Here is a 21,838-nt window from a genome sequence, read left to right as displayed (position 1 = left end):
GGCCTCACTCCTATAAGGGCACTTGTCGTTAGATTTTGGACCAACCTGGGTAATCCAGGGTGATCTCCTCATCTCAAGATGCTTAGTTTAGTTATATCTGAAAGACCCCTTTTTTCCGAATAAGGTAACACTCGCAGGTTCCAGGAATTAGGATGCGGACTTACCTTTTGGGGAGCCACCATTCAATCTGTTACAGGGGCTCTGGGTTTAAATCCTGTTAATGCTAAGTTGTGTGCAAATTTGAGCATGTTACTTGCCGTTTCTGAGTCTGAATCTGTGTAATCTTAAGACAGGGTTAGTAATGCCTGTATCAGTGGTAATGTGAAGATTTAAGAAAAATTCATGTGAAGGGAGCACCTGCATAGCACAGTTGGTTAAACATCCAACTTCAGCTCAAGTCATGATTTTGTGTTTCATGAGTTTGAGCCCCTGTGTCAGTCTCTGTGCTGACAGCTCAGAGCCTGGAGCCTTTGGATTCTGTCTTTCTGTCTGTCTGTCTGTCTGTCTGTCTGTCTCTCTCTCTCTCTCTCTCTCTCTGCCCCTCCCCCACTTGCACTCTGTCTTTCAAAAATAAACATTAAAAAAAATTCATGTGAAGTACTTTCCACATGATACCTAACTCATTAAATGTTGCCTTCCACATATCAAACTATTCTGACCCTACTGTGCTTTGTTAGGGTCTCTAGATGTTATGTGTGGCCTAGAACCCAGCACGAGTTGTGAGATTGGCCTGATAAGTACAAACTACAGTGGGTATTTGTATTCTGGGCACTGTGTAGCCACTATGATTAATAAGCCCACATTTGAATATGTGTATTGTAGCCACATCATAAGATTGGCTTGTTAAACTGGGAAATTGGTTAAAACCTCCATCTTTTTTTATTGGTGTAACTATTAAATCCAAAGTGTGTAGTTAGGTTTTAGACCCAGGTGTACCTTGTTACGCATTATGTTGTGTGTTACGAGTGTTACGTTATCAAGTCATGGTGCCTAGTGCATAGTAGTAGCTCTATTCTGAATTTTATGTTGCTGCGTGGTTTAAAGGAGTCTTTAAACTTACCTACTCTGGTTGTATTCCGAGAATATTTCTTAAAGCAAATGCTGTAGTGACTATAAAAAAGAAAAAAGTTACCATTGAAGTAGCAACTATATCAATGCTGGGCAGGTGGATAACATTGTTAGGTGCTCCTTCTGTAATCAGGTCTTGGTTGATGGACAGGCTGCTTTTGATTCTTCTGTCAGGTATATGAAATGTGTGTCCACGGCTTATGTAATAAATATGCATTTAATGATTTCCATACCTACTAGTAGTGTTGGGAATTTGCATTTGAGATAAAAGACTAGAGGAATGGATGATGCAGAAGTGATGTTCTAAAAATATTTATTTTGGGGGCACCTGGGGCGTCTGACCTCGGCTCAGGTCATGATCTTGTGGTCCATGGGTTTGAGCCCCACATCAAGCTCTTTGCTGACAGCCAGAGCTGGAGCTTGCTTCAGATTCTGTGTCTCCCTCTGTCTTTCTGCCCCTTCCCCACTTGTGTTCTCCCTCCTCTCCCTCTCTCAAAAATGAATAAACATTAAAAAATTAAAAATATTTATTTTTTTTTCAACTTTTTTTTATTTTTTTATTTTTGGGACAGAGAGAGACAGAGCATGAAGGGGGGAGGGGCAGAGAGAGAGGGAGTCACAGAATCGGAAACAGGCTCCAGGCTCTGAGCCATCAGCCCAGAGCCTGACGCGGGGCTCGAACTCCCGGACCGCGAGATCGTGACGTGGCTGAAGTCGGACGCTTAACCGACTGCGCCACCCAGGCGCCCCAAAAATATTTATTTTGCATAAGTTTTATATGCACGTGGCTAAAAGATCAAATAATATAAAAGGAATACAGTGAAAAAATGAGTTTCTCTTCCAGTCTCCCTCTCCAGAAATCCCCACCACTGCCAGTTTCTTGTGTATCCTTTAAGGTAGGCTAAGCAAAAAGTATGTTTGTATCCCCCTTTTTAAAAACACAAATGATTGCTTATGTGTGTATGGTCCTTTAGAAAGTGCTTCCCTTCCACCCCCTTTTTGGAATGACATCTTTTGTGTCCTGATCCCCAGCACCAGTGTAGGATTTCTAGGGGTTTTTTTCCCCTATTGTTGAGAGGCAGGGAACCAAATTCCATGGCTTTCCATTACTAATTTGATTGTGTGGGATGCATTTCCAGTGGAGTTGTATATTATATAGTCCTTTGTGAAAGACTTCTCTTTATAGGCTAAATTTATACCAGAGAAATAAAACCAATTTAATTCGGGCCATTTATTTAGAAAACTAGTAAAGAAAAAACTATCACTTCAGATTGGTTTAACATGTTATCTTGGTATTGCTTAAGCCCTTTTCATGCTTGCTTAAAGACTTACTCATTTTGATTATTTTGATTATTATTGACAGCAGGGCCAAATAAATTACTTCACGAGTCTGGTAGGTAGCACAGGCCTAGTTAGGAAGAGCCGGGATGCCCAAGAACAGATGGTCCGTGACAGTGGTCACACTTTCGACCTTGGGTTATGATTTGTGTTTTCTATTTTTTCTCTTATTATACTGGTTCTTAATCTTTGGTCTCAGGACCCTTTTATATCCTTAAAAATTACTGAGGTTTATGTGGGTTATAACTTTTGATATTTATTGTATAAGAAATTTAAACAGCAATTTTTAAATGTTTATTAATTAATTTGAAAATAATGGTGCACACTACATGTTATAGAAAAAACTGTATTTTCCAAAACAAAAATTTAATGATGAGTATTGTTTTACAGTTTGTGGAAATCTTTTTAATGTTTGGCTTGACAGAAGACAGCTAGATTCTATGTGTTTTTGCATTCAGTCTGCTGAGTATGTTGCTTTGGTTGAAATATATGGAAAACATCCCATCTCATACCAAATATGTAGTTGGAAAAGGGAAAAGCGTTTTAAGAGCCTTTTAGGATAATTGTGGATACTCTTCTTTGATATTACACCAAAACTCAGCAATATTAATTTCGTAAAGGTGAGTTGCCGTGGAGATTCAGAAACCATGATTGTACTTTGTTTGGCTCCAGTCTATTGGCTTCTCATACACTTTGAAAGAATCTTTTAACCCATGCATGATTTTATAACATCATACATTGGTCAATTTGGAAAATATCAGTTTACTGAGTTAGGCATATCTTCCAACTATTGACACAAAAATCATGTTCATTAACACTACCACGGATCTTATCCAAAAAGGCTTTTTTTTTTTTTTTTCAACGTTTATTTATTTTTGGGACAGAGAGAGACAGAGCACGAACAGGGAGGGGCAGAGAGAGAGGGAGACACAGAATCGGAAACAGGCTCCAGGCTCTGAGCCATCAGCCCAGAGCCCGACGCGGGGCTCGAACTCACAGACCGTGAGATCGTGACCTGGCTGAAGTCGGACGCTTAACCGACTGCGCCACCCAGGCGCCCCCCAAAAAGGCTTTTTAAAAGTAAGAGAAAGCTATCAGGCTCACTGTGGCAGATACAAGTTTTCCAAAATCCTAATTATCATTTGAAATCCCCCAATTTTGTCATTGGCAACAAATACTGTCAGTTATTTTCCTTGAAGTGACAGGCTCACTTGTTATTTTTGAAAAAACATTTGTCCTTTATCCAGGTCTGAATAACCATATAGTTTGTTTATTAGCTGCTCTTTGAAGTATAGTAAAGTGAAGTAAAGTGAAGCTCTTTGAAGTGAAATAAAAATGGTGTTTTTTGGGAAAAAATAGCTAATTGAGTTTGCAGCTCAAAGCATGATACGTCTGCGTTTGAAACAGCACACTTCTGAACACAGAATTGCTTTGTGAATACTTTCCATTTGGTTATACAGAAGAGTAAAAAGACAAGAACTCAAGGGTGAAGATTTAATAAAATTAATAATTTTTACTCTTTCATCAACACGTTCTTCAATAAAATTGACTGTTTTACTATGTGCACATACGACGCGGTATATATGGTGCTAAGGTGGCATTTAGTTTTGCCCTACCATTGCGTTTACACCGTTAGTGCAAATATAAGCACAGTGAAAAAGGCACATGTCTTGGCTGTTAAATTGTTCTGAGACCAATTGTGTTTTTTTAAATGTTTTTATTTATTTTTGAGGGGGGGCGGGGTAACAGGATCTGAAGTGGGCTCCACGCTGACAGCAGAGAGCCCGATGTGGGCTCAAACTCACAAACTGCAAGATTATGACCTGAGCTGAAGTCAGAAGCTTAACTGCTCAACCAACTGAACCCAGGCACCCTGAGACCAGTTCTAATGTGTGCGTGTGCATGTGTGTGTGTGTGTGTCTCTCTCTCGGAGAGGTGGTTTCCAATACGTACAACGAAGCAATTCTTGGGCACCAGCAGGGTATCCAAGAATTCAAGTCAATTCTGACACTATTGATCCAGAGATAGCATCAGGTTAAGGGCTCAATCCCATAAGACTGCCCCCTGGCCCCCTACTTCAGGCACCAATCACAAGTCCCAGGCTGTTACCTGTGCTTCTCACCAACTAGCTGCAGATGGAGGTTGCAATGACTCCCTCCGCTCAGAATGCTAATCACAAGTCCAGCTTGTACCTATACTTCTAACTGGCTGGCGGTAAATCAGACATTCCCACGAGGTTTTACTAATTTGCTAGAGAGGCTCGCAGAACTGAGGGAAACATTTATTTTTACCAGTTTATTAAAGGATATAGCAAAGGAGATCAATCAACAGCCAGGTAAAGAGAGACATCGGGCAAGGGATGGGAAGAGGGCGGAGAGGGCACGGGATTTCCATGCCCTCTACAGGCGTGCGACTCTCCCAGCATTTCTATATGTTCACCAACCTAGAAACTCTCTGGACCCAGTCCTTTGGGTTTTTATGGAGGCTTTGTTATGTAGTCATGATTGACTAAGTCTTTGGCTATTGGCTGATTAAACCTTCAGCCCCTCTCCCCCTTCCTGGAGGTGGGGGTGGGGCCAAAAGTTCTTCCCTGCCCTTTTGTAGACTCCCAAAGTCACCTTAAATAACATAACACAAGAAAGATTGTTTGGTTGGTCAACCTTATCACCAGAAATTATAAGGGTTTTAGGAGCTGTGAGGCAGGAACTGTGGACAGAGATCAAAATATAATACTGGGCATTTACCCCCAAAATACAAAAACACTAATTTATGGGGCTCCTGGGTGGCTCAGTCTGGCTCTGAACTGCCAGCTAGCTCGGAGCCTGAAGCCTGCTTCAGGTTCTGTGTCTCCCTCTCTGTCCCTGCCCTGCTTGTGCTCTCTTTCTCAAAAATAAATAAACATTAAAAAAAAACACATTAATTCAAATTGGGTTTTTTTTTCCCCTGAGGGAGAGCATAGGGGAAGGGCACAAGAAGGAGGGGAGAGAACCTTAAGCAGACTCCACCCTCAGCACAGCACTGCCCTACCCGGGGCTTGATCTCATGACTGAGATCATGACCTGAGCCAAAATCAAGAGTCACACGAGGGGCGCCTGGGTGGCTCAGTCGCTTGGGTATCCGACTTCAGCTCAGGTCATGATCTCACAGTCCGGGAGTTCCAGCCCCGCGTCGGGCTTTGTGCTGACAGCTCAGAGCCTGGAGCCCGCTTCAGATGCTGTGTCTCCCTCTCCCTCTGCCCCTAACCCACTCACATTCTGTCTCTGTCTCTCTCAAAAATAAATAAACATTAAAAAAATTTTAAAACAAAAAAAGAGTCTCAAGTTTAGCCATCTCAGCCACCCAGGCACCCCCCAGAAACACTAATTCAGAGAAATACATGCATTCCTATGTTTATTGCAGCATTATGTACAATAGCCAAGATATGGAAGTCGCCCAAGTGTCCATCCATAGATAAATGGATAAAGAAGATGTGGTATATACACACAATGGAATATTATCCAGCCGTAAAAGAGAATGAAATCTTACCATTTGCAACAACATGAGGAGAGCTAGAGAATATAATGCTAAGTGAAATAAGTCAACCAGAGAAAGACAAATACCAAATGATTGCACTCATGTGAACTTTAAGAAACAAAACAAATGCACAAAGAAAAAAAAAAGAGAGACAAACCAAGAAACAGACTCTTAATTATAGAGAACAAACTGATGGTTAACGGGGGGGGGGGGGGGGGGGGGGGGCGGATGGAACAGGTGACAGGGATCACTTACTGTGATGCTGTGATGAGCACTCAGTATAGAATTGTTGAATCACTATATTGTACACCTGAAACTAATATAACACTGTATGTTAACTATAATGGTCATCCCCCATTTGGATGGCCAAATATATACTTCTTGTAAATCACAGTATCACAGTTATCAAATAGTTTTGATCTCATGGATCCCTTGAAAAAGTCACAGGGGTCCTAGGGTTCCACGGTTCACTTTGAGAACTACTGCTATAAGCTATTTGAGGGTTAAACTAATTATTCAGATGTCCTTCTTCAGTTTCTGCTCCAGGATTTTACACAGAGCAGGTGCTTAAAGAATATTTGTTTAGTGAATGTGATATGACATTTAAACAGGACAAAACTTGGTGAGTAAAATAATGTAGGTAGTCTTGAATAAGCAGCTTTTCCACACTTGTTGAGGATAAGATGGTCAAATGAAGTATTGATGATAATATATTTAGTAAATACAAATTATGAAATAAAGAACTAAATATGAGGTGATATTAAAATCAGGATTAACCTGGTTTCAGAGAAGCACAGGGAATGGACACACGCATCCAAGCACCTACGGAGCCAACAATTCCAGCCTTGTTAGGCTTCTGTTAAGGAGTCCTCTAGTTTTTGGGTCCTTAAATTTGTAGTGGTCTAAGAAAGGATCCTCAAGTCCATGGATTTGATCTGAAGAGCAAACATGTCATTTAAATTTCAATGGGTCACTGCTTGATCTAGTAAAATCTTTTCAAAAACGGTTACAGAAGGTGAGTGAATGTTAAAAACAAGTCACTTTTTATAAAGAATAGTAAATAAAAGTCTTGTGTTCGTATAAACTGCAGATCCAGGTAGGTAGTTTTAATTGAGTCATTTTCCCCCTTTAAGGGAGCCTGTCTGATGAATACTCTATTGTGATTATGGACTATTGTTTTCTCCTTTTGTTTGGGGCAGAGAATTGGGTTCTAAAAACAGCACGATATATCCTTTTCTTTTAGTGTAGAAGGAAGCCTCAATCCATCTTGCTACTTTGATAATTTCAGTTTGCTAAATAAATAGTACTCCTTTTGTTATCTGGTGATTTGTTTGTAACAGTCTATTTTTGGTTTAGAGCTAGGTTGTAGGAATGGGTGGTGACATTGAAGGTGGAAATGGGGAAGAACAGTACTAGTTCTTCTTAAACCTTGCAGGTCTTTCCCTACCCACCCTCCATCCTTACTTTTTAGAACCTTTGACTTTTATCTCAAGTAGAGATTGTAAGAGATAAGCGAAGGCATTTCTAACAATCATAATAGTACACTTTTTGGTTTCACGTTAAAAGTTACTGGATTTACTTTAAGGAGTTTCTTTAAAGATCTTGTGAATTTACCTTCTGTCCTTGAAAGTTCTTGATTCAAATTATAGTGGAGATTATGAAAAACTTGGGTAGGATAGGCCATTACCTAAACTTTTGTCATTATCATAGCTATGTAACAAATGTGAGAGGATGTAGCTAATACAGGGGTTGTGTTACTATGTGAGCCACTTCTCTGGCGCTTTTTGTGGTAGATGTTATGTCCTGGTTAGAATCCATTTTAGGGGCACCTGAGTGGCTCAGTCAGTTGGGCGGCCGACTTAGGCTCAGGTCATGATCTCACAGCTCATGAGTTCGGGCCCCCATCGGGCTCTGTGCTGACAGCTCAGAGCCTGGATCCTGCTTCGGATTCTGTGTCTCCCTCTCTCTCTGCCCCTTCCCTGCTAACGCTCTGTCTCTGTCTCTCTCGCTCTCGCTCTCTTGCTCTCTCAAAAATTAAACATTAAAAAGAGGGGCGCCTGGGTGGCGCAGTCGGTTAGGCGTCCGACTTCAGCCAGGTCACGATCTCGCGGTCCGTGAGTTCGAGCCCCGCGTCAGGCTCTGGGCTGATGGCTCGGAGCCTGGAGCCTGTTTCCCATTCTGTGTCTCCCTCTCTCTGCCCCTCCCCCATTCATGCTCTGTCTCTGTCTGTCCCATAAATAAATAAAAACGTTGAAAGGAAAAAAAAAATTTTTAAACATTAAAAAGATTAAAAAAAAAAGAATCCATTTTAAATCCATCAAGATGGAAAATACGAGTTCAGAAATTAATCTTGTTTTTACATCTTTAAAGTCTACCGTTTTTAAACCGACTAAAGGAAGAAGTCTGCTTTCAAATGGGGTTGCAAGTGGAAATGTAAAATGAGGCCATACCCCAAATAATTTATATATTACATGGGACAGATTTAATTTTGAGCTATGTGCAAGGTACAGATTAGAATGTTTGCTGCAGATACTTCATGGAATATAGATTTCAAGTTTTTATTTGCTTGTACAAATACACATGAAAACCCACTTTCAGAACCTCTGCTTTAAAATTGCCCAAGGGGGCGCCTGGGTGGCGCAGTCGGTTAAGCGTCCGACTTCAGCCAGGTCACGATCTCGCGGTCCGTGAGTTCGAGCCCCGCGTCGGGCTCTGGGCTGATGGCTCAGAGCCTGGAGCCTGTTTCCGGTTCTGTGTCTCCCTCTCTCTCTGCCCCTCCCCCGTTCATGCTCTGTCTCTCTCTGTCCCAAAAATAAATAAACATTGAAAAAAAAAAAATAAAATAAAATAAAATTGCCCAAGAATGTTCTCACTTATAAAAGATACATTTCTCTCTTTTATCCTCTAGTATCATATTCCATTTAAGTAGTTTGAAGAGATCGGGGTTAAATACTGCTTTGGCGTGACTTCTGTATCTGCTGCTTTAAAAGAATTTTGAAATACTTCAGGCATAAAGAAGGATACAGAACAATATAATGAATACAATGTACCTACTACCCAGCTTAAGAAATAAAGTATCATAGGTATTATTGAAGCCTCCTGGACACTCACTCCTTCATCCTAGACCCCGTCCTTCCCATCTTCGACCATTATTCTGAATTTGTTGTTTATCATTCTCCCGCATTTTAAAAACCTTTATGTGTTGTATCCATGGAAAAGACATAATATTTATATGTTTTCAAATTTTACACAAGGAATTTTTATTGATCGATGTAGTTATAGTGTGCTCATTTAACATGCTGTAAATATGTGATTTAATGGAGTTGTGAAAGTAATATGTGATCTTTGTAGAGAATTTTGAAAATAAAGTACAAAAATGAAAATATTTGTAGCCCTGCCATCCAGAGATGCCACAGTTAATATTTGGGTGTGTTTTGTTTTGTTTTTCCCCTTCCTAATTAAGTTTATGTATTTTTTGTTACCTTTTAATATATAAGTAATACAGTTTTATTGATTACACAGAATTGCAAAACAGCCACATAAAGGCTGTATGTAACTCCATTTTAGTTGCTTCTTTGCTGGAAATAGAAAATGAATGAGCATTAGATATTAGACATATACCTGGTAAATTTACTGTTTATACCAAATATTGTGGCATATTTTTTAGTATAGAAACACTGTATTAAGGCATCTGGGAGCACCTGGGTGGCTCAGTTGTTAAACGTCTGACTCTTCATTTCTGCTCAGGTCATGATCTCACGGTTCATGGGTTCTAGCCCCACCTCAGGCTCTCCACTGATAGTACAGAGCCTGCTTGGGATTCTCTCTCTCTCTCTCTCTCTCTCTCTCTCTCTCTCTCCCCCTCCCCCTCCCCTGCTCACTCTGTCTCTGTGAGCATATTTTAAACTTACATGAGAGATTTTTATACTGAGCAAATTTACTGGATAAGTGATGCTTATCTTTATTTTTTTTTTCAACGTTTATTTATTTTTTGGGACAGAGAGAGACAGAGCATGAACGGGGGAGGGGCAGAGAGAGAGGGAGACACAGAATCGGAAACAGGCTCCAGGCTCTGAGCCATCAGCCCAGAGCCTGACGCGGGGCTCGAACTCACGGACCGCGAGATCGTGACCTGGCTGAAGTCAGACGCTTAACCGACTGCGCCACCCAGGCGCCCCAGTGATGCTTATCTTTAAACATAAGTACTGTTTTGGTTTTAATCATTTTTTATTTTAAAAAATGAAAAAGATGAAATACTTGGTTATACATATAACAAAATAAGGACAAAATCTATATGAGGAAAATTATAAAACTGATGAAAGAAATCAGAGAAGAACTAAATAAATAGAGATAGATTCCGTGTTCATGGATAGGAAGACTCAATATTGTCAGGATGTCATAACTTGATCCCACAGGTCCTGTCCCCATGCTTTAATAAAAACACCTTTTGATCTATAGATTCAGTGCAATTCCAGTCAAAGTCCTAGCAAGTTATTTTATGGATACTGACAAACTGATTCTAAAGTTTATATGGAGAGGCAAAAGACCCCAAAAAAGTAACACAATATTGAAGCAGAAGAACAAAGTTGGAAGACTGATACTACTTGACTGACTGTAAAGTAAAAAGTAATCAAGGCAGTGTGGTATTGAAGGAATAGGCAGACAAATCAATGGAACAGAATAGACAGCCCAGAAATAGATCCCCATATATATAGTCAACTGATCTTTGACAGAGGAGCAAAGGCATTACAATGGAGCAAAGAGAACCTCTTCAACAAATGGTGCTAGAACAATTGGATATCCACATGCCAAAAAATGAATCTAAAAAAAAAAAAAAAAGAATCTAAACACAGACGTTACACCCTTCCCTAAAATTAACTCAAAGTGGATCATAGTCCTAAATGTTTTAAAATATAAAACTACAAAAATCCTGGAAGATGACATAGAATCTAGATGATCAGGGTGCCTGGGTGGGTCAGTCGGTTAAGTGTCTGCCTTCAGCTCAGGTCATGATCTCGCGGTTTGTGGGTTCAAGCCCCACGTGGGGTTCTGTGCTGACAGCTCAGAGCCTGGAGCCTGCTTCGGATTTGTGTCTCCCTCGTTGTCTCCCCCTCCCTCACTCATGCTCGCTCGCTCTCTCTCTCTCTCTCTCTCTCTCAAAAATGAGTAAACATTTAAAAAAATTAAAAAAAGAAAATCTAGATGATCAAGGGTATGGTGGTGACTTTTTAGGGACAACACCAAAGGCAAGATCTGTGAAAGAAAGAATTGATAACTGGTACATCCATACAATGGAATATTCAGCACTCAAAAGAAATGACCATCAAGCCATGAAAAGACGTGGAAGAACCTTAAATACATATTACCAAGTGGAAGAAGCCAATCTGGAAAGATTACATGCTCTATGATTCTAACTATATGAGATTTTAGAAAAGGCAAAACTAGGGGCACCTGGGTGGCGCAGTCGGTTAAGCGTCCGACTTCAACCAGGTCACGATCTCACGGTCCGTGAGTTCGAGCCCCGCGTCGGGCTCTGGGCTGATGGCTCAGAGCCTGGAGCCTGTTTCCGATTCTGTGTCTCCCTCTCTCTCTGCCCCTCGCCCGTTCATGCTCTGTCTCTCTCTGTCCCAAAAATAAATAAACGTTGAAAAAAAAAATTTAGAAAAGGCAAAACTATGGAGAAAAGAAAAAGATCAGTGGTGGAGATAGGGGGAATGAATAGGCAGAACACAAGACTTTTAGCGTAGTGAAAATACTCTGTATCATATAATGATGGATATGTCATTTGTCTAAACCCATACAACATCAAGAGTAAACACTGAATAAAAAAAACCAAACCTTTTTTAGGTAGGCTCCACGCCCAACACTTGAACTCAGCACCCTAAGATTTAGAGTTGCATGCTGTACTGACTGAGCCAGCCAGGTGTCCCAAAAAAAAGTCTTAAAAGAAAAAGCGCTTACAATGTGTATTTCTGTACAGTTTAAACCAGAATACTATGTAACTTGATTTCACTGTGGAATGCACTGATTACTGAACTGTATTGGAACTTCTTTTGGCCTCAGTGCCTCTGTTTGAACTCTTGTGCACTTTTTAGTTGAACTTTATTAGCAGTGTTGGGAAAGCTGTAACAAGCAACATCATCTCTTCATGAGATGAAGCTGTCCCACCCCCGGTTTCTTCAGTCTTTCTTACCACCATACACTCAAATGTATTTAGCACTGTATAACTATTATAAACTATAAGCTATGTATACATTTTACATATAAACCATATTTTAAGAATAAATATATATTATATATAAACTATGAAAATAAATATCACATATATGTTACTATTCAGCATATGTAACTCTAGGCTATGGTGATTTAGGATTAGAGGAACTCCTGGCTGTGCCTGAAAGTTCCTGTCCCCCACCTTTACCCTCATTTCTTATGGGAACATTGATTTTTGACATATACTTGAAAAACTAATATACTTCATTTTTTAGAGCAGTTTTAGTAGAAAAATGGAGCGGAAGGTATAGTAAGTTTCCTGTATACTCCCTCGCCACCCCATCCTTCTATTAACATCTTGCTTTAGTGTGGTAAATTTCTTACCGTTGATGAACCAATATTAACGAAAGGCCATAGGATTCACTACATTGTACAGCCTGAGGGTTTGACAAGTGTATTATGATGTGTCATCCATTATGGTGTCATACAGAATGGTTTCAGTGCCCCCAAATCCCCTGTGGTCCTTCCTTCCCTTTTTCCCAACCCTAATCTTTTTTACTGTTTCCCTAGTTTTGCCTTTTACAGAATGTCATATCGTTGGAATTATTACAGTATGTAGCATTTTCAGAGTGGCTTCTTTCACTTAGCATTGTGCCCTTCAGGTTCCTCCATGTTGTTTCATGGCTTGATAGCTCATTTCTTTTTACTGCTGAATAACATCCCATTTTTGGGTGGACCACAATTTGTTTATTAATTCACCTATTGAAGGATATCCTGGTTTGGCAGTTATGAGTAAAGCTACTGTAAACATTAATGTGCCAGTGTTTGCGGATACATAAGATTTCAACTTATTTAGCTAAATACCAACAAGTGTAATTGTTAGATCATATAGTAAGAGTATGGTTTAGTTTTGTAATAAACTGTCAAACTGTCTTCCAGAGTTACTGCCATATGTATTTTAGGTTGTTCATGTTTTGTGAAAAACACATTACTCAGATATGTAGAAGAATGCTTGTTCTGTGATAGGATAATGCCCTTATAAGCAGGTGAGGTCTCTAGGGCCGTCTGTCCCTCCATCACACCAGCTCGTGGTACTTTGTTCTTGTCTGCTTTTTGTTTTTTGTTCTTACCCTCTTTGCCTTGCTTTACCACCTCTGCGTTAGCCCGGGAAATCAGAACTACACTTGTTAGAATAGCACACAAATTTAAAGGCAAAGTAAGTCAAAACTAAAATCCTTTCCCAGGCTCTCTTGGCTATATTATGGGTGACTGAGATTACAGCATTCAGTAAAGGTGTTGTTACATTATCAGTTTCACTTTACATAATCTTCAAAGATGAAGCAGTGTGTTAATAAAACCTGCTTTCCTTTGCAATTTGTTACTAAGGAAACTGTATAAAATGTTTTAAGACTATGATAGCAGAAGAGTTTTGGTGTTTTCCTACATTTCTCTAGGAAAGCCTTTCAGCTTCTGTTACAGTTCTCAGAGAAGGCTTACCCTTTGGTTAAAGCTAGTTTTATACTATGCATGATTCTGTTTGTGTGTACATTTGTACACACCCCCAAATGCAGTAGAATTATAGATCAAAAAATTATATTCTCCCAATAAGTGAAGAGCAAGGACTGAATCACAGTTTATTTGGGGTATGTATCCATTTCGCCTGGGACAGCCTCCCTGATATAGTCCACGGTGGACCCCATGATGCAGAATCTGTTTTTTGCTCCCTTAGTTTCTGCATACTAGTTTGATGTGCCCAATCCCACTTCTCCAGCGCCCCCAAGTGGTTATGTGTGCTTTGCATGCAGGTGTCTAGTGACGGGAGAACTTCTGTTTTCTGACAACTCACTGTCTTCACACCCCTGTTAGATAAACGATCTGTTAACCAGAATTCTGCCCTTCCTACCCTAACTTCTGGCCTGTTTTTTCTTATTGGGGCCATACACGCCATTTATAATTCCTCTTCCTTATGGCAGCCCTTTAATATTTGGGAAGTCATTTTCCTAAAGCCCTTTCTTCTCTAGACTTAGACATCTCTATTTTTTTTCAACTGTTTCTTAAAATATTGGATTTTTCCGCATCTTTAAAAAGTAGAGTGCCCACTTGTTGGGATGAACACTGGGTGTTACATGTAAGTGATGAACCACTAAATTCTACTCCTGAAACCAACACTATACTGTATGTTAACTAACATGTGGTCAGGCTGATGCAGAAACCACCTTTGATTATCCACATTTATATGTGTTACTTGTCCTATGCTCATTTCCATACTAAGTTTAGTGTGAACCAAACCCTTGAATCTTTTTTTAAGTTTGTTTGTTTGTTTGTTTTGAGAGAGAGAGAGCCCCAAGCAGGCTCCATGCTGTCTGTGCAGAGCCCAACACAGGGCTCAATCTCACAAACTGTGAAATCATGCCTGAGCCAAGATTGAGTTGGACACTTAACCACAACCACCCAGGTGCCCCAGCACCCCAGAACTTTTTTTGTGTATGATAATGATACAAGTCTTTATCATCCTATGTTTTCCTGCAATGATTTTTTTTAGACCAAAGTTCAGAATGGTATGTTTATCCCTCTTAAAATACCTCCTATGAGATTTTGTTTATTATTATTTCTTTTTAAGGTATCTATTTTTTTTGTTTTTTATTTTATATTTGAGAGAGAGAGAGCGCACGAGCAGGAGAGAGGCAGAGAGATGGAGACAGAATCTGAAGCAGGCTCCAGGCTCTGAGCTCAGCACAGTGCCCCACGTGGGACTCGAACCCACCAACCGTGAGATCATGACCTGAGCCGAAGTCGGACGCTTAACCAAATGAGCCACCCAGGAGCCCCTTGTTTATTATTTTTAGGCTGTTGAGAGTCTATGGAATTCGATTTTACCCTTCAAGGGTGGACTTCACTATCTCTTGCATCACTAGACTTGCTACTTGACCTTCCTACTTGACCAACGTACCTTTTCTGACATTTTAGTCTCAAACTGTCCTGTTGCTGCCTTGTTTCCACTTCTTTATCTCAGTGGCAGATTCCAGTTTCCATTACTTTGATGGATATGTATGGCTAAACATGACCCTCAGACAGTAGAAAAACACAGTTGCAAAGCCACTAAGTTGTGTCTTGAATCATGTTGAATAGCAAGAACCTTTATGCTTCTTTTTCCTTTTTGGACATTTATACATTTTTATTTGGCAGTGTTCTTTTGGTATTTTGGAGCCAATGGGTCTATCTTTTCCACTTTCTGTAAACTATTCTGTATGTATTTAAAAAGATAATGGCTCAGGGACTATGTCTGTCATGACTAGCAGATAAAATGACCCTGGGGCCAGTCTGTAAGGCAGAGGCCTTAACAGGAAACTAATCCTTGGGGTCAGCTTCCCAACTGCACAATGGAAGACTTGCATTAATCAGGGAGTTTCCACTTGTGCTCTGTGGAGTCCTAAGGAGCCTCAGAAGGCCTTGCAGGAGATGAGGAGGATGAGTGTGTATAGCTGTCTGTTTCCCAGCTCCTTCAATAGGAGAAGTTCTACCGTTATCCTGTGTTTTCAGGTTCCACGTAGGATTCTGCTTAAAGAATTCCCACAGAACCTCATGCAGCTTTGACAGTCTAGACTGTGTCTTTGTGACTTCATGAGCTTGGAGGCCATCCTCAGATTTTTCCTTTGGTAAAGGGGAGAGAGAGACTTATTACCGTGTTTGTCTTTTCTTTCCTAAACCTAGAAATCTCCACCCCCACCCCCATTATAAAAGTAATTACATACTTATTATTTTAAAGGGAAAAATTATATAAAAGAAAGTCTTCATAATTCCATTCTGCACAGAAACATTCTTAATAGTTTCAGTATATCTTTCTAGATTGATTTGTTTGCTCATAACCATATCTATACTTTTTTTTTTAGTGAGACCACACTCATTCTAGTGGATTTTTATCATCTATTTTTTTTTAATTTCACACATATATTGTGGACATTTTCTGTGTCAGGACAAATTCGTCTGCCTCACACTTTATTAATACTTCGGTAGTATTCCTCCTATACTAGGTTGGAGTGAATATTCCTTGTTGTATAACACATGGAATCAGTTCTAAAGTATAGCCCTAGTTGTACTTACATATTGCTACTGGCATAGTAATTTTTTTTAAGTAGTCTACTCTTTATTCACTCTTTTTTGGGGTTGTGATATTTGTTGCTTTTTTTTTTTTTTCCCCCAGTTGGTTCTCTTTCCTCTGGTCTGGTTACCGATCAAGACCTCAGAAATATTATCCCAATTAAGCTACACATGTAGATAGTCCTTTTCTTTTAGGCAATAGCTCTAATTTAATGTCGCCTTTAATAGTTGCAAGTCTGTTCTTAAGAACAAAGTCTTGGCAGTCAGAATTGTACTTGACACTTTTATTCCAGTATATTACTGCTGGTGAGAAAGGCAGTTGACTTGTTTTGACCTTAGTGAGCTTAGTTCTAAGAGATTAGGAAGGTGGGTGACAAGCAGCTTTTAGTGGTTTGACAGCCAGCTGCAGGATGTCTATTGTGGCCAAGGCCAAGTGGCTGCTCATAAATGTATATGGTAAATTACATTTGATGGTCCCTTTTCCCCTTCTGTTTTTTAGAATTTTATCAAAGATCACATTGGGAAATGTAGTGAAAAAAATTTTATTCTTACAGGATGATTATTCTTCGTACAGTGCTCTATAATTCTTCAAAGACTTATTCTAAATGGATGCAACATTTGATAGCCATGGAAAAAATTGTTTTGTTTTTTTTGAATAGAGAATATAGTATAAGTGTTATTTACAGAGCTTTTGTTCCTTTAGAAACTTAGGGTAGCATTCCCCCTCCTCCCATCAGCTTAGGGATATCTTGGACAGGTTAAACAAATTCTAAAATGGAAATGTTGTTCCTAGTTTTAAGTGAAGTCGTTTAAATTTTATATTCAACCACTTTCTAAATTTCATTTATTTCAGTCCTGAAACATATGTGCTTTTTTACTTTTCTCTAACTTCCTTTTCTAATCTAGGATTCTAAGATGATTTTTTCCTTCTTACTACTGTTTGTAACTTTGATTATATGCAATCCTAAATTTAATTTTGTAAGTAATTCAAGATACAGTTTATTTTAATGGATGGATTACTCACAAAGTAAATGTGGGGATTTTTATTTCTGAATGGGTAGTATTCAAAATTTGGATGTCTGACACTTTTTGAAATGTTTAAGGGTAGAAACTGTTACTTACTATCGTATGCCATTCGGAAAGATGGTTTTATTTGTTATTGTTTACATCACAAAATCTCAGTACTATTTATCTGTGTCTTAAAATGTGTTTCATGTATTCTTGTCCAAGTAATTTAGGAAATTCTAATTTCTCAATTTTTTCAGCAAATGAAATTGAGTGATTACTGTGAGCTTTGAATAGTTTCTGAACAGCACTGAGTAAAACAGAAAACTCTTTGCCCTCGTGAGCTTACTTTCTAATGGGCTGAGAAAATATTACATCAGATGGTGATCAGTGCCATGGGGGAAAATAATGTCTGCTTGAGATTCTCTCCATACCTTTCAGAATATTAATGCTCAAGATACCAAGACTGCAAATAGAAACGTGGGTTATTTATAATGGACATATATATAATGGACTTTTTATTGACTCTTGATTATTGATGTGCAGTTTGAGTGGATTTCTGTATATATAGTCTGATCCCTTTCATACTACTTTCAGTGTCACAGTTGTATTAATAGTTCTTTTTGCTTTTTTAAGGTTTATTTATTTATTTTTGAGAGAGATAGAGAGGGAGAGAGAGAGAATCCCAAGCAAGCTCTGCACTGTCAGCACAGAGCCCGACACAGGGCTTGAACTCAGTGACTGTGAGATCATGACCTGAGCTGAAACCAAGAGTCAGACACTTAACTGACTGAGCCACCCAGGCACCCTGTATTAATAATTCTTAGTGTGGTTCTATTTGTCGTTGCCTAAAATAATACCTTCCATAGTGCTTTACAGTTAAAAAAAAATTCATATTTCAATTTTTAAGGTGTCTGTAGCGTAATAGTTAAGGTTGAACCATATGAAATTGATTTGACTGTTTTGGATCTACAGAAAGCAATTTCATTTTTTCTAATACTTAAACAAAATGAGATGTGAGCACGTTTTGTACACTGTAAAGCTGTGTGCATATTGTCCAGATTTGAATTTTGTTTCTGCTACTCCCTGTTTGCTCTAGAACAATTAACTTGACCTTCTTGTATCTTACGTCATTGAGGATAATAATGAACAATACCTCATAGAGTTGAGGATTACATGAGATTATATATGTAAAAGTCTTAGGAAAGCATCCAGCATATAGTTATAAGGACTCAATAAATGTTAGCTATTACTGCCCTATGAGGTGGGCATTATCATTCTCAGTTTTGCAGATGATAAAACAGAAGCTTGTGGAAATTTTACGATTTTCCCCCCCAAGGTTATGTGACTAGAAATCAAAACCAAGCATTTCTGACTCCAGGTTCTGGTGTCTTTCTGTTTACACTAGGGCAGCTTTTAGGGAAAGAAAGAAAAGAGAATGAAGAAAGAATACTTACATAGTAATTTATAGAGCACATTCTCGAATCTCTCCGGTGGTTACTTTAACTTATTTATGTATATTTATACGTATGTATGTATTTATATATATATATAGTTTTTGTTGTGTACATATTATATATATAATTTATATATATATTAACTTATGTATATATACATAAACATACAGTTTTTGTTGTTTATATGTTATATATGTATTTATATATGTTGTGTATATATATATAGAGAGAGAGAGTTTTGTGTTAACTTACTTATGTATGTATATGTGTGTGTGTGTGTGTGTGTGTGTGTGTGTGTGTGTATGTGTGTGCATAGTTTTTGTTGATTGTTTATCTCCCTCTGGTAGGATGCAAAATCCAAGAAGGCAGGGATTTGTTTTGGTCGTTGCTGTCTCCTCTGTCTGCATCAGTGCTTAACATAGTAGGTAATAATCATGTATGTGTTGAATGAATGAAATGTATTGAATCTTGGCAAGTCGTTATCTCAATTCTTCTTTCACTGTATTGTTGACTTCTCCCTTCATTTGGCTACCCTGACACTACTGTCTTCTGATTCTCATTTTTTCATCTAACCCTCTCATTCTTCTTTGTATGTTACTGTTTTTTCCTCCTGTATATACCTTTTGATTATTCCCCAAGTTTCCTTGCTTCTTTTTTTGTCCAGCTTTACATATTTACAACTATTACATGCATTTCCTGGTCAGTTTTATTCATGCTGTCTGCTTTCCTTGCCATCTCCTTGTTGATGAATCCCGAACTTAGACCTGTATCACAGCTCCAGCTGTGGGTGTCTGTTCAGAGAGCTCATGTGAATATTGTCATGAACTGTCTTCCTCTGCAGTTCTGTTCTCCTTGCCTCGGTTAATGAGCCACTCACTAACCCTGCCAGAAATGTGGGCATCACACTGGACTTACTTTGCTCTCACTCTTCACATCCAGTTGTTGACTAAGTCCTTTCCATTTTCACCACCTAAATAGTTAAGACATGCTTTGCCTCCCCATTCATTGTCTTAGCTCAGGTGCCTGTGAGTGCTTCCTCACGGACCATTGAATTAGTTTACCTGACTGGCTTGACTGTCTCCTAGCCTCAGTTCACCCAAACCATTCTTTAACCATCCAGTATTACTTATTTTAAATTAGTAAGACAATGCATACACCATCCGAAAATTGTGTACAATTTATGGAAAATACAGCAGATACTGGGGTTTTGGTTATTAGCTCTTGACTGCTCTGCATATACTTGCTTTCCAATGATTGGTCTGGTCTCCATTTTTACATGTTTTTTATTTCCATGTTTCCATAATCTATATAAATAATAGGGACTTTCATACCATTTAAAATTTGATTTTAAAACAATTTTTATAAAATGATATAATCATCACAAACATAAAAATAATATGCACAATTCTCCATTTTCCTCAAAATTTGTAATCAGTTTTGTTCTCTTTCCATCTGCCAAAAGTGAGAGTGGGTAGTTAGCTAAATCATTTAATCTGGGTGAAGAAAAACATGAAATCAGTTGTCCACCCTGGTGCTCACAGCAGACATTGCTTCAAAAGACGGAGCTTTGGAAACCGTGCATTTACTCCTGCGGCTGGGAAGCGTGCTGTCAGGCCTCTTGGCTTTAGGGGCCAGTCCTCAAAGTAGCTGTATCCTTTCAGGCAGGGCTGGTGGGGGCATCAGGAGGCATTGTAGTGGGTGACTGCAGGTGCAGTTTTGAAAAAGTATATGCATGCATATTTGTAATTTTTTAAAGTGTATATATTTTTCAGAGAGAGAAAGAAAGAGAGAGAATGAGTGGGGGAAGGGCAGAGAGAACGGGACAGAGCATCCGAAGGGGGCTCTGTGCTGACAGCAGAGAGCCTGGTGTGGGGCTCGAACTCACGAACCAAGAGATCATGACCCTAGCTGAAGTCCCATGCTTAACTGACTGAGCCACCCAAGCGCTCCCAACATGCATATTTACAATACAAATTTATTATGATACAAATTCACTGCACCCTGAGTAAAAGCCACATTTTGGCTTGAAGATATAGACATAGTAGTGTGGGATTAGCAGTTAAGGAGCCCAAGCCAATAATAGATTGTACTCCAGGACAAAGGGTAGGTCTCTGATGGAACGAAAGGAGCACTTGATTGCAAGGCAAGAGATGTGGGTTTGAATTTTGGTTTTGCCACCAACTAGAGATGTGACTTTGAGTAATTCATTTAACTTTTCTGGGTCTCAACTAAATCTGTAAAATGAGAAAAATCAGACTAGATGGTCTTCAAGGTCTTAAGTATTTTTAAGTTTGCCTCTGGTTAAAGGAAAGCTCTGTGGGCAGTTGAGTGTGACTAGCTATCAAGGTAGAGGGATATGAGGGTTCCCGGGTGGCTGTCAGTTAAGTGTCTGACTCTTGATTTGGGCTCAGGTCGTGATTCCAGGGTTGTGGGATCGAGCCCCGCATTGGGCTCTAGGCTGATCTTGGAGCCTGCTTAAGATTCTCTTTCTCTCCCTTTCTCTCTGCCCCTCTCCCACTTGCACGCTCTCTCAAAAAAAATAAATAAATAAATAAAAAAGGATAGAAGGATATAGTCAATGGGAGTCAAAGTGAATAGTTACAGATTTTTTTTAAAGTTTATTTATTTATTTTGAGAAAGCATGAGCTTGTGGGGGGCAAAAAGGGGGGAGAGTCAGAGGGGGGGGGGAGAGAGAGAATCCCAAGCAGCTTCTGCACTGCCAGCATGGAGCCCGATATGAGGCTTGAACCCACAAACCATTAGATCATGACCAGAGCCAAAATCCAGAGTCAGACACTCAGCCAACTGAGCCACCCAGGCACCCCAGTGGTTACAGCTTCTTTAACCAACCTTCATCTGGATGGGAAGAAAAGAGATGAGGCAGGAGACATGTTTTTTTCATCATAAGCTTTTCGATGTTAAAAAATCGAATAGGAGGGAGAAGCTTATGATGAAAAAACATGTCTCCTGCCTCATCTCTTTTCTTCCCATCCCCAGCCTTACCATCTAAAGACCATGTTTAAAAACTATTTCACTGGGGCACCTGGGTGACTCAGTCAGTTAAGTGACTGACTTCAGCTCAGGTCATGATCTCACCATTCGTGAGTTTGAGCCCTGCATCAGGCTCTCTTCTGTCAGCACACAGC

The 21,838-nt window shown here is 39.4% G+C and overlaps 1 protein-coding gene and 1 long non-coding RNA gene across 7 annotated transcripts in view; both read left to right on the top strand.

The window, feature by feature from the left end:
- NRF1 (nuclear respiratory factor 1) overlaps window positions 1-21,838 on the top strand; it is a 145,618-nt gene that overhangs the window by 13,811 nt on the left and 109,969 nt on the right. The gene's annotated exons all lie outside the window — the stretch shown is intronic.
- LOC147583063 (uncharacterized) lies at window positions 1,825-4,070 on the top strand. The gene is made up of 2 exons (XR_015245000.1): window positions 1,825-3,247; window positions 3,476-4,070. It is a non-coding gene; the product is annotated as an uncharacterized LOC147583063 (long non-coding RNA).

This window comes from Puma concolor, chromosome A2, assembly GCF_028749965.1.
Source record: "Puma concolor isolate L17-30 chromosome A2, mPumCon1.1.hap2, whole genome shotgun sequence".
Taxonomy (NCBI): domain Eukaryota; kingdom Metazoa; phylum Chordata; class Mammalia; order Carnivora; family Felidae; genus Puma; species Puma concolor.
Note: the sequence above shows the minus strand (reverse complement) of the source record. Positions and strands in the feature narration are given on the sequence as shown.